Genomic DNA, 12,536 nt, shown 5'->3' with positions numbered 1-12,536 from the left:
CCTTTGGAATTTACCTACATAAACATGTTCATTGGTTCATTGACTGCCTTTGGAAGCTTCTTTTGACTGTGAAATGTGGACACTGGAAAAAGTATGAGCAAAAAAAATATCACAGAAAGTAAAAAAAAAAAAAAAAAAAAAAAAAAAAAGCAGCCACATAAGCTCTTTTCTGTAGCCAAAAGGCTGGTCTGTGGTTTACGTCTGCCCAGGAAATTTCCAGAACCTCAAATGAAGACCCATCATGTTCTTCTTTTGGAAGCACTAGAAAAATTCGCTCATTTCCTCCAAGCTCAACTTTGATTTTAGGAGTCTGATACAAGGACTGCTGCAATATAGGACTTAGCTCAAGAAAGAGTTTTTTTTTTTAAGTTATACACAAGGCAAAAATTCCTCAAAAGATTACTGGAGAAAATCTTTGCAACAACTTAATGGTTTACGTTGGTTGGTGGATTTCTTGAAGCAGTTGTTATGCTGTAGATCAAGCTTCCATGGGGTTAAGGACTGATCACACAAAAATTGAGAACAGATTTGGAAATCAGACCACAACTAGAAATTAGAACTCCCACTGGAAAGACAAAACTCGTTGTGTGTCAGATCAGAACAAAACAGAAAATTTAAAAATGTTCAGTTGAGCAGAAATTCTCAGCAATACAGTCCTGAGAGCACGGAAACATTTAACTGAAATGAAAATAAAAAAGGACAATATATAAAAGTCCAAGTGGAATGAGGTGAAATGCAATGACAAAGTTGAATCTACTAACTTACACATTTTTACCACCTTTAATTTGGAAGATGCTTATGTATCCCTGAGAAATACTTACATTTTGATTAATCTGTTTTCTGACAGGACACTTTTGTGTCAAGAATTTTTACCTATGCTGATTATCAGTTTTGAACTTCTTGTAACAGTCATGGAAATATTCCCTATAGACAATGAGTCAATTCCCTTAGGAGGAGAAAAAGGAGGCAGAAGACAGTTTCACTAGAATTAGACAAGTTGAAGGCATTGCAGACTTTCTGGGATTTCCAAATTGAACTTTTAACCCCAGAGATCCTTTTAAAACCTCTTGTAGTTCTAGGGTTTTAAAATACAACACTTCTATGAAGAAGGATAGAACTTTATAGACAGGTAATATGGGATCCTTCCCTTCAATGTTTTGCTTTTCATCAAAATGTATTTCAAATTATTCATGATCAACACAAAAAGTTTCAGTTGAGATTGATTTTTTCACAAGACAAGTACATTTAATTGCCTTTTGCCATGACCAGTGCTGACTCAATTTGACTTTGCCAGTAATTCATGTACTTTCATGAATATGCATATACTTTTCTGTACAGGTTGGCATTATTAAATTTGACTTTTCCCAAGAGCAGGGAAATGAGTTGAATGAAAAAGAGAATTAAGAAAAAGAACAGGTGATAAACAAATAGATACGAAGAGAATTTTGTCACTTAGGCTAGTTTAGCACACATCCCCTTCTTGCCCCAAGATTCACTCACTGCCAGGTCCCAGGTTGCTGTTTACTCTGATGTCTTTTGGTTTTGTGAATATCTTCATGAAAGGCTTTCCAGCCAACACTAATGTGCAGCAATTTATAACAGCAATATCATTCAATTTTACTGTGCCAAAATGCCCTGACCCTCATCATTTCAAAATAATTTCTTTTTGCTTTCATCAGCCGAAGATCACTGTAAGTTTGCACCTCACTGGAAAGTAAAACACTGACTACACACTTTGTTTCCTTCAAAGAGAAAACATATCTATCATTCATGTCATAGAGTAGTTGTCTCCAAAAATAAAACATTCTGTTCATGTAGAAAAACTGCCTGGAACCACAAAAGACTGATTTTTCTCCTAGAGCAACAGTAACACTTTTTATGCTAGCATCTGCTTTGGTTTACATGCAGCATATGCATTAAGGACCTGGTATGCCATGTCCAAATCATGTTGAAACATCTCTGAAGTAACGGATGGGGACCTCATCCATTAAAAATTAGGACAACCCCCCTGTGAACAGCCTCTGATTCACTTAACTGAGGCAGTCATCCTCTGCCATTCCTGGGATATCAGGCTGGATATCTGCCCCCAACGAAAATGTAAAGCTCTAGACCCTACTCGCAAGCAGAGCCCCAGGCTGTGGAAGCCTCCAGCACCCTCAGCTCAGCCTCCTGGAAGCACTCGGCTACGCTCAGTCTCTGATCTGCGATTCTCAAACAAAGGAATATTTTCAAGAGTCAATGTCATTATCCAGGATTCAAATCAAACAGATCAATAAGAACATTCCCCACTCCCACAAACACCCAACCCTGAAATCTATAAAATTTAAATGAAATCACTTTACTTTCAGGTTTATGACATTGATGGGAATTGGAGTTAATTTATTTCAGACACATGGAAGGAGAGAGCTCCGAGTACTAACAGCCTTTCAGGAAAGTAAATTGTACATTATGTGAATGAAGTAGGAAACTAATACTTGAGAAACAACAACAAAGCAAACAAAAAAAATTAAGCTATCAAACAACAGTCAGAATACCAAACCACAAAAGTACCTAGATCCTGCACCCCTAGCTCCAGAGCCGGTGTGAGACAAAGAACCGACAAAGGACAGTATCTAACGGGAAAGTTCAGGCTTTTATTCGGAGAAGCCAATAAGCTTAATGGAAGGAAAGTGAGGAGGAAATACCACATCTCAAAATCTAGTGGCTCACTTGGAAACATAATTCCCTGGTTTTCTTTTAAAATCTCCCCCATACATATGCCGTGCAATGAATTATATTGAAATGGATGAGCTCCTGTCATCTATTATTTGAAATGTGAGTTGAGGTTCACTTTAAATTATTCCTCTGCCAGAGAACACATAAAAAAAGAGGACCCAATAGTTTCTACTCTGAAAGCCATTTCACCATAAATATATGTCTCCTGCTGACAATATATTGGATGAGCTTGTTTACAGATTCCCATTCCTATGGCCTCAGATAGTCCCCAGCCTCTTAACTTTATTCTCATTGCAATATGTATTTTAGGTAGTCACGTATAGGGAAAAAAAAATTATGGTCTTAGCAATACTCTTACATTTACTCCCCAAATTAATAAAAACTAAGAGAAAGAGTGGATAGCACGTGACAAGCTTGTAGGCGCAGAACTGTACTTCACAATAGTCTTTACTAAACGGTGGTGTTGTACAGACTCTCACCTGAACACTGCATCTTTTTTGCAGAAGGACCAAAGTCATATTTTATGGGGGTTTTGTTTTCAGTAAACTTGCTAATAAAAGCCGTTCATGGAGGACTAGACATAATAAAGCACTCAAAATAACAGCAACGTAATTTCAGCTAATTCTACTTTCTTCCTCCCCTTGTATGGGACAGGTGATGGCTTCCAAACTTGTACCCAGTTTCAACATCATCTTATTACTTTCTCTTGCCGTTTCAAACCTCAGACCACAGTGATTGTCACCTGTGTAACAACCTTGAGAAACCAGTGCTCCCCTTTTACAAAGATACAAACAGTGTGAGGCTTGATAACTCAGAAATGTACTCACTAGCCATCAATCCACATTTTTATAATAATGACAAATACATGATATGTGCAACGGATGGATGGCTCAGTCACTGGCTGCTTCCTGTTTTTAGTGTTGCTATGACAAATCAATATGGATGTGCTGCAGGTGGGCTTGATATTTGTGCTGTTTGTTATTTGTTTGCGGTTTTTGCAAAGAAATACTGTCTTCTTATAGGTATTATCTGATAAAATTAACTTCAAGTGACATCCCTGAATAAAACAACCAAATAACCTAGCAACTTTTTTTCTAGCAAAGCTAGAAAATTATCTTCCATGCCAGCAATTGGGATGAAGACAACTGTCTACATTTCTTGCAACAATGCATGCACATTCTGGTAAGAAACAATGGAAATTATTTGCCTTAATTTTCAGATCCCAAGTATTATATTAAAATTAGAATCTGTATAATAAAGATCACAGATCAGTGGGTTAAACAATGGTTGTATATGAAGCTGTATTAGAACAAGCATTAGTATTTTACATAGTAGAACATCAATAATTACACCACAGTAGTAGATTGATTTTCTTTTACATTTGAAGGCTTATACACACGTACGTATACACATACACAAATCAATTTCTAAATTAAATGCACTTTGTCTACCATACATGCATTCAATAAGCTGAATTATTGTTTTGCCTCTGAAAGCACATCTTATAGAAAGTCCATTATGCTTTTGAAGAACTTGGTCGTTGGGAATTTTGATACACACTGTTGTGCAATATTTCAGTTGTGAGGTTTGAATAAAGCTTTAAAAGAAGCCTTAAATTCAGGAAAGAATTTAATATCTAAATAATTTGAGTGAAGTCATACCTCGAAAATAGAATAGCTCCACAGGGTGCTAGCTACAGAGCAGGACCCTGCTTCCCAAGGCTGTCAAACCTAGATTAAAGACTACTGCTGCACCCAAAACCTGAGAAGGAAAAGATCATCTCAAGTAATTTTCTGAACATCTTTCCAGAGCCACTGCTTGACTCTGCAGATATTCTGCTGAATTGTGAGTTACTTACAATTAGATTAGACATGTTTCTGCACACACTTGCTTTAAACACTGAATACATGCTGCATGACAAATATGACTTGTTTCAACATATGTTAGACATTCCATATCTCTTTTAACATAAAACAAACAGTTGCAGTTATAACAACACTTATTTTCTGTGCCAGGTTTTAATTACATAGAACTGGAACTCAGAGCATTGCTCAGTCCAGTAAACACTATTCATAGCCACAGATCATGTGTATTATTCCTACAATGCAATTTGAAACACTGGTATGTATAATTTCAATATTCTAATTATTCACTCTGAACTGTTCAATAGATGTCTCTCAATATTGTTTTACTGATTCAAATCAACTCTAATTAATATCTGTAAAGCACTTGATCATGCAAATCATTATGTGAATGTCAGGGATTTTTCCTGCAATATAATTCTAACAAATACTCCTACTATTCATTATTTATGAATCATGAAAAGGTGTTTGATACTTCACAGACACACAAAATGACAGATTTCCTGTCCTTGTATGCTTAATAACGTAGAGGGATATAAAAATAAGTGTATTGGTTAGCTTTTTGTCAGTTTACCTTGACATAACATCAGCTCAAAGATTTGCATCATCAGAACAACTTGGTGGATCTAAGGAGAATCTTCAAACTCTTTTGATTTGAAATCAGCTGTATTTTGATTCCAAGTACAGAGCCAGACGCTTGATGCTTTAAAAGATGTTTAAAGTCTTAGAATAAACAATTAAAAAAACACCAGCTAATTGCAGCAGAAAATACGAAATTTGCTTCAGAGAATCATCTTTTATTTTTCCTAAGCCAGTAATTCTAGCATTTCTCAGAGGGAGTTTTTCTTCCTTTAGGTATGCAAATCAATTTCATACATATTACTAATTAGAATTATAATGAATGTGCCTTTGGAAGAGATGTTGGCCTATTTGCTCATTAACTGGAGGGTAAAGAAGCAGTCTTGTGATTTGCTCTCTTGATTCATCATGTTGCACTCTCAACCACATGCCAGCCACTCTGCACAGCACCTTCTGTAGGGTGCACAGCACCTTCTGTAGGGTGCACAGCAGCAGCGTGAGGTTGCTGAGCAAATGCTATTCTAACGCTGAAGAGGTGCTCAACTCTACATTGCTGTGGTGAACGTTGCGGACAGCCACTGTTGGAGTTTGAGAGTGTAGATATATTAAGTATGACTCAGAAAATCTCTTCACAGAACTCAAGTTATCTTTTGGGGGCTGAGATACAGTTAACTTTGTAAAATTTATCTTCTACTGTTTTTCATAATTAGAGATTATAAAACTACCACTCTTGTTTTATACCCTTGTCAAAAGACCTCCTTGTGCAGTATATTTTATTACAACAGATTCCCATAAACCAGATTCTTTATAGGCACTTCAGGTAAATGGTAAGCAGTCCGCTAAATAATAAAAACACTAGAAGACAAACACTAAAAGAAAATATTAAAGGAAAAGAACATGCACGGAGACAGTTGGCCAAAATGAAGAACAGAGCCATGGCTACAGCTTCAAGAAAGCTTCAGGACTTTCTTATGACAACTAGCTAATTTAAAGCAATCCAGCATAAACCTACATGTGCTTTAACAAACCAAGATGGAAACATTTTAGGATTACTAGCCATTTGGAAGCAGGAAAAGATATAATATTGGAGAATGCAGCTCCACAGAACATGTCCTGTACTTCAAAATATTAAAGGAAGAAAAAACATAATAATAAAAAGATCTAGGAGCTATGGACCTGGTAGATTAATAAATGACAGGTTAAATATATCTGACAAGTGCAATTATAAAATAGTCTCATAACAGGGTGCATGCAGGCTAAGAACATGTGCCACATGACTTCAGCTGAAAGACTGGACACCAGCATCAAACAACCCTTGCACAAGGACCTAGCTCTAGTGCACAGCTTCAATTTTAGCTCATTTAGAGTCCACATCTTGCAATCGACATTTAAGCTGATTCCAGTTCAGAGCCAGTAAAAAACATCTACTTGCTCCTGGGACTGCCTTCAGCTTCAGCTCTAAATTCAACCCAATCTTAATCCCCCTCCAGAATCCCCAGCTTGCTCCAACCCTAATTATCTCCCAAAGTCCACTGCTACAAGATCTTTCACATACAGCTGCACTTATACTGTCTCTGAATAGCTGAGGATCTGGTCTGCATTGTAAATACCTGCACCTGCAGTTTAAAAACAATCTCCTGATGAGCTGTAAGATGAGAAAAAAAGAATCTTGTACAAAGCTATTCAGGAAGAAAGTAAATCTCAAACTCCATTACATCAGCTTTTACAGCCACTTGATGGGAAAGGTACACCCAGCAATGAATATTTTAGTGAGAAGCTACCACATCTTATCACCTCATCAAAATATATGCACATAATTCTTTTGATTACTGTTTTATAAAACAAAACTGTGATTGTATGTTACCAGTTAGGAGTATTAAGACACTACTCTTTTACAAGACTCCTCAAAGCACTTTAGTAAGACAGGTAGTGTTGCATTCATACTTCCAACGCAGAGACAAGGTCATTTGCACATAGCACAGCTAGGAGCGGAGTCAGAGCCTCATTTCTTCTTTATTTGCTACTGTACCTGCCTGCCAAAGCAAAGCACTCCTGTAATGCATACTGTGACACTGTGAATATAGATATAAAGTTCTTAATGTAGCCATATTCCTTACCGTTTATAATATGGATGGAGTTGATGGTGAATAGGGTGGAATTTTCTCTATCAGTGTTACATTAGGGAACAACTTTTGCTGGTTAGTAACAGTACATTATCGTACTGCTTCCCAGACCATCCATTAAGGAAACACAGAACTTTCCAGCCCACACACTTGACATCACATACTGAGCTATCTGCTTGCCTTCAGGTGTTTGTTGAAGGGCTGTTTAGCATAATGAGAGCCAGCTATGTTTGTCATGAATTTCACAGCAACTTCCAAGAAAATCTATAGGAAAAGTTATGTGCAAAGCATAGTTTTGGCTGCGCTTGTGTGCATCGTGACTAGCAGACATCAGCATAATCAGGGACCCACTCATGCAACACCCAACTGGTCTCAGCAGCAGAAAGAGGCAGGAATAAACAGTTTGGTTGATTCAGTATTGGACAAGTAGTACCGGTCACTTAGCAACCTTCAGTTCTGGGAGAGGTACAGATGGTGAAACACCTGCAGCAGCCTTCAAATCAGGGACTAGATTTTTCTCTCATGCCAGTTTGGCACTTCAAAAGCTTCTTCCATTTTACACAGATTCTTATGTTGTTACATCCTTGCAAGAGGGAGGAAAGTCATCAATCAATTACTGTAAGCAAGGCTAGAGTAACCCATTCAGGCACAAGTGAATGAGCTAAAATAGATGTGAATATAGTCTTGGGCACAGTATTTTCCTGGGGAAGGTTTCTGTTCTAACTCCCTTTTATGTAAATACATTGCCAGGAAATATCAATTTATGCAATTCAGTATAACAATCACCTTTAGGCAGCTAGAAAGAACACTAACAAAAAAAAAGATACTCAATCGACTCTCCCTAGGTACATTCAACACATTGCATTTTGATTATTAACAATCTATCAGCATAGACATCTGCATTGTCTTCACTGCTTTTACTCCTCTGCTGTTAATTTCATACACAACATAGAAATCAGAGGTTAAAGAACCACAAAGTACAGCGCTTTACTGAGTAAGTCACATAGTTTGTCATGTTTATCACTTAGCAGTGGCTGGCAGGGACTTAAGTCTAACGAGCAGCTTATTAGCCTAGGTGAGCAGGGCTGTATTCCTAGAGCTGCCACTGACCTGGTGCATAAATTCAGGAATTACACTTTGCTTCCCTCTGTTTCTGGGTGGAACCACAGCTCAGGAACTGATATATCAAGGGCATGGATATTCTGATGCACGCTATTATGGTAACTGTGCTCCTAATTCCATTTTGCAGATGGGGAACAAAGCTAACGAGCTCAGATTCTTCTTTCCAGCAGCACTAGATGTCATTCTCAAAACTGATGGCAAAAACCAAGTCAGACTGTGGGAATTCTTGACTGTGACATCTGTGAGGCCAAAAGGTCACAAGGAGTTATAGAGATTAGACATTTGTAAGAATATCAATAATATCTCGGGCTGTAATTATGAATTCAAAACAAAACCCTCAACCCTTAATTGCTTTAGAAGGCGTATAAACTCCTGTGCTTCAGGGAATATTTCTAGAGCTTTTCCTGTCTTTGAAGATGGGAGAAAATTTCCCCCTAGAGTTCCTTAGACTACAATTGCCTTTTGTTTGGGTTACCTCTGAAACCTGTGGTTTAAACCCTATCTGCGACAGCTACAGGCTACAGAGACACTGCACTGATCCAATACATTAACTCACATGTTTCTGTTCCGAAAACACTATCAATTTTATATAAAACTTTCTGCTTTCCTCCTTCGTCATATTTACCGCATGAATGAGCCAGCATACAAATTTAATCTCTCTTTTTTTAAAAGACTGAAGGCAGCATTCCAGCCAGATACTGATATACTCAGGCTCTTTTATCTCTCTAATGGTCAATGCTGACATGTACTTAAGGAAGCTGAGAAAACAATGACAAAATAAACACTAGCTAAAAAGAAATAATTTCTGCCATCAGCTTCGATAGCTCAGGATTTCTGCCCATTACCAAGTCCACTATGACTCAGGTCTGTTATGATCTACCCAGATATGATGACTTTGGTTGGCTGTGTAGTGTATTACAATTCTAAATGTCACTATTGATTCAGCTGCTCACTGACATTTTTCTGCATAGACAGACATTATTTTAAGTGCTACTTTGTTGTTATGGCTAATGTATTTGTAGGCAAGTTATTCACTAGATGACCATGTGCTTGATTTTAATCCATTGTGTCCATTATACCCCAATGTATGTCTTCCTTAGGAAGGACACATCTTTCATTAGGAGTATCAGTTATGTTTTACCAGCATTGTTATGACTCAACGGTTTCAGGTTGTGAATTTTGTTTGGGTCCCCCCTTAACAATTTAATAACCTTTCTTCAGCATTTAAAGGTGTTTCTCTGCATGTGTGCACAAGGATGTGATGCAACACCTGAAAACACATCACTGACAGCTTTATGGAACCCATGTTAGTAAAAAGAAAAATGTTGAGATGCGCTGTGTGATGTGTATTAAAAATCAACTCTGGTTAGGCTTTGTTCTTCCTATAGAGTATGTGACTGAGGTTGGGAATTCTGTGGTCCTCTTAAGTTGTCTCTCTCCTATTGTACCTTGTTTTACTGGTGCTCTACTTTTTAAAAGGAATTATGGGCATTTCACGTGGTAATATTGTGATCAAACACTTTAGGAATCAAGCACTTTCACACTTTAAACTAGATGCATGTTTACATGATTAAGGTAAAAAAATATATATAGTTGAAGCTGACTGAAGACACTCCAAGACTTGACTTTACTAACTGTATAAAAAGATGTTTCTTTTTAAAGCACATATAAAATTCCTAAACATTCATAAAGAAGTTACGCTGAACCATTTGTGATGACATACTTAAAAGTGATTTATCATCCTGCATAGATCTCTATACAGCAAGTACATGAAGGCAACTGTCAGGTTTGCTCTTAGGGCAGAAATAGATTTCATGGTTTAGATGCCAAATTATATTTGACATTTAATTTACCATCTATGAAGATGTAATATTTCACCTCAGCAGAAAAGGAAGAAAACAGCAGGAAATTCCATTTGCCAACGAGAAATGCCAACACTCCTTGCTCTCAATAATCAGATCTATAAAGTAATAGATTATCGACCATAACAAAGTACATCTAAACGTGATGAATGTAATGGACTAGAGAGGATATTTTGTATATAGAACTGAACAAATAACGCATATAACAAGAATGAGTGTCATGATTCTTATCTTTTTCCCAATTCGGTCTGGACAACAGGGAGTAACAGCATTGCTAGATAAGTGCCAGTCTCAAGCAATGTAAAGTTCAGAGCAAGACTTACTTCCAACATCAGCAGACTTGGAACCAGCTCTGGATAAGGACAGGGGAGCATCTTGTATGGGATCTCTCATACAGCAAGGCAAGAAGCAAGTGGGGTCACAAACTGTTCATATGTCATTATCTTATTTTCTTGCAAAATTATGTAGAAATTTTAGCAGTTACCAAACTTTTCCAAGCATGAACTTAACGCATACCTTTCCCATTTTCTATTTTTGGGGAAACAGAAATTCAGAAACCATAGACCTATTTTTTAGTTAGCACAAGATGCACATAAACGCAAAGCTAGCTCTGCCAGTGATCTCAGACACTTATTCATAACATCCCCAGTGACAGTGATGTGCAGCACTTGCATTCTTCTGTCTCCCAAATCTCTCCCCCTTCCAGACACACACTGATGGCTCTGAAAGGGAAGGGAGATGCTCTCATGTATACAGATATTTCATTTCACTATTGTATATTATTCACCGTTTCTCAGCAAATAACAGCTGAAAACTTCTCTCAGGAAGAGTCAGGAAATAAACATGGACTTTACTAATGTCTTGTTCCATATTTGTAGTTACCAAAGTGGTTTGGGTGTTCCGAGCTATCTAAGTGAAGATTTCATTAATGGAGGACAGAACTATTCTTACAGAGCGTATTAAAATTAATTAGCCTTCAAGAGCAGAAAACTGTGAGCAACAAGATTCAGAGGCAAGTAAATTAACAATGGATCTCATTAAAAAGAAGCTGTTTAGACTAGAATGCCATGTTACTTTGGAGTAAATCAAAGCTTTCAAAATGACCACTTTCTTTAGCTGCTGAAATTAAAGGGAAAGCATTGTCACTTGATCCTCCAGATGTTCATGCAGATTCTGGAGTTCTAGAAGACTGCCTGGGGGGAGTTACCATCAACTTACTTTCAAGTATTATCTTATTTACAGATAGAGCACCTACAGATGTAGTCATCACAAGAGGGAAACGCAGTAATTTCAAAGGCTAGCCACAGCCTGCATTAAGAGTGTATTTCTGGCAGAGAAATTGGGAAACATCTGTTTTCCAGATAAAAGATGCACAGAGTCTGCACCAAGTTGCTGCTGCACACGTAGACACCTTGGCTTTAATACTCCTCTACCAGAGGACATCACCATCCAAGGGTAGTTAGTTTGTATATTGTCAGTGGCCAGCAGGTGTTTTTTGCTTGTTTGCAGTTTAATAGTTTAAGTATCAGACTGAGTCTCATTAAACTGGGGGGTGGGGATCGTGGTAAAACTTTGCAAATCCTTTCTGTAGATCACTGATAGTAATTATGCCCAGCTACAAATATTGAAGCACAACGTCACATGCATGTGCATACCTTAATTATTTTACCACTTTTAAAAGCTAGACAAGTGATAGAAAATGAAAATTAATCAGAGAAATTACAGCAAAAGTCCAGTATGTTTATAAAGTAAGGCCCTGGTCCTGTAACACAAATGCAGGCTTGGCTTCATTACAAGTGGTCTCACTGACTTCATCTCAGAGAGGGAAATTAAGAATTTGCCTGTGAATCATTGTAGCATCATCACCAGCCAAACTTGCAAAAGCATTGATCATATGGCATGAGGAATAATTTACCCAACTCTGTGCAGATACATTTTGGTGAACAGGCATCTTCTTCCCTCCTAGCTGTAAGCGGACTGAAAATAGATGGTCATAAATACTCAAACAACCTCAATTCTCTGTTAGTAGCTCCAGTTTGAGAGCAAAAATGCCCAGTCATTATATGCCTGATTTGAATTTATTTTTTTTTTAAGGGGGATGCTTCACATACCTGCCGTTCTCAAGAAACATTTGCTGTGAATCCTAAATTTCATTGTTGCATAAGGATTAGACTCTGGTGTCAGTGTAAGTAGTGCTGTAGGTAAGCACTGAATAGACTTCAGAAACACTTTCTGAAAACAGTAAAACAGATTCATTTCATGCAAGCTATTCA

At 37.5% G+C, this 12,536-nt stretch overlaps 1 protein-coding gene across 8 annotated transcripts in view; it reads right to left on the bottom strand.

The window, feature by feature from the left end:
* TOM1L1 (target of myb1 like 1 membrane trafficking protein) overlaps positions 1-12,536 on the bottom strand; it is a 323,891-nt gene that overhangs the window by 142,214 nt on the left and 169,141 nt on the right. For 7 of the 8 annotated variants that reach the window (XR_013929293.1, XM_080394531.1, XM_080394539.1 and 4 more), the window contains one exon: positions 15-12,536. This exon is cut by the window's right edge. The exons of the other annotated variant lie outside the window; for it this stretch is intronic. The gene's annotated coding sequence lies outside the window, so the exon portion shown is untranslated. The remainder of the gene's footprint in view (positions 1-14) is intronic. 8 annotated transcript variants of the gene reach the window in all.

Source organism: Falco punctatus (genome assembly GCF_963210335.1).
Source record: "Falco punctatus genome assembly, chromosome: 1".
NCBI lineage: Eukaryota > Metazoa > Chordata > Aves > Falconiformes > Falconidae > Falco > Falco punctatus.
Note: the sequence above shows the minus strand (reverse complement) of the source record. Positions and strands in the feature narration are given on the sequence as shown.